Below are 1187 nucleotides of genomic sequence, written 5' to 3'. Positions count from 1 at the left end.
AATACCCTGCTCATTATCAACAGTTTTGTTATATTAATGTGCATGCTCACTTTAGAAATCCAATGTACTTTTGAAATGCACACACTCACACACACACACACACACACACACACACACACACACAAACACACACACATGTTTCATCACATTGTTTAATTCTAGCATGTTGCCTAGAAAGGCTTGTAGTAGCGAGAGTACAAATACTTCTCCAGCATGTCTCCTAGAGACCATTTCACCCACTGCTCTGTTTGGCCGCTAGCCTCTTGTCTCTCTCTTTAGTAGTGGTGAGGTGGATTCCTTTTCCTTGGGGAAGAGAGATCCATGGTTTGTTGCCCTTGCCAATAATAAAAATGTTGGAGAGCCGAGTGGTAAACTGCTGCCATTGGCGACTTTCACATGAACCACATAAAAAGAGCCGGGATGCATCTCTCTATTGGTGATTACCACTTCTCCCCAAGTTAGCACCTCCAGCCACCATACACAGGTTCCCAGTGTTGAACTTGATGAAGTCAGTTATTTTGCCTGTTTCCAAATCAGTCTGAATGGTGTCATTCACCTTGATGAGGGGATCAAGGTATCAAATAGTACGGGCATCATGGGTCACCAGATATGGGATTCCTTTTGTGCCCACAAAGATCTTTTCACTTTGCACAACTTGTACGTGGCCTCCTCAGGTGTAATTTGATGAACAGCAAAGCAACCCTTTGTGACACAGATCAGATGGAAGTTCGCTCCAGTCTTGTCAATACTGATGACAACCATAAACCCAGCAGGGTAGGTTATATCGGTCCTGACTTTCCCATCAATCTTAATGAATCTCTGCATGCAAAACTTTTTTACTTCACCTCCAGTCAGGGGATACTTGAGTCTGTTCCTTAGGGAAATGATCAGAGGCAGGCATTCCCTCAGCTTGTGAGGACCAATGGATGGACGAGGAGCAAACGCAGCAGTCAAATTATCCAACATCAAATGTTTTGGAGCGGATACGCACTTCAGATGTCTCTTGGGACCACAAACGATGGCTGTGCTGGGAACAGAAAGAGGAAATGTATACATTTTAACAAATAAAAATCATAGTATATAATTGAAAATGCAGTTAAATATGCCAGGTGCTCCAATGCTCCCAAGCACTAAACCACCGACCAAAGAGCACACAGGGAATACCCATGGCTCCAGCTGCATATGTA

General features: G+C 43.7%; 1 pseudogene; it reads right to left on the bottom strand.

Annotated features, from left to right (window-relative positions):
- Window positions 1–212: 212 nt before the first annotated feature.
- Window positions 213–981, bottom strand: LOC116891097 (annotated as a pseudogene).
- Between the last annotated feature and the right edge of the window lie 206 nt (window positions 982–1187).

This window comes from Rattus rattus, chromosome 2 (genome assembly GCF_011064425.1).
Source record: "Rattus rattus isolate New Zealand chromosome 2, Rrattus_CSIRO_v1, whole genome shotgun sequence".
Taxonomy (NCBI): Eukaryota; Metazoa; Chordata; class Mammalia; order Rodentia; family Muridae; genus Rattus; species Rattus rattus.
This window is presented reverse-complemented; position numbering and strand designations above follow the sequence as displayed.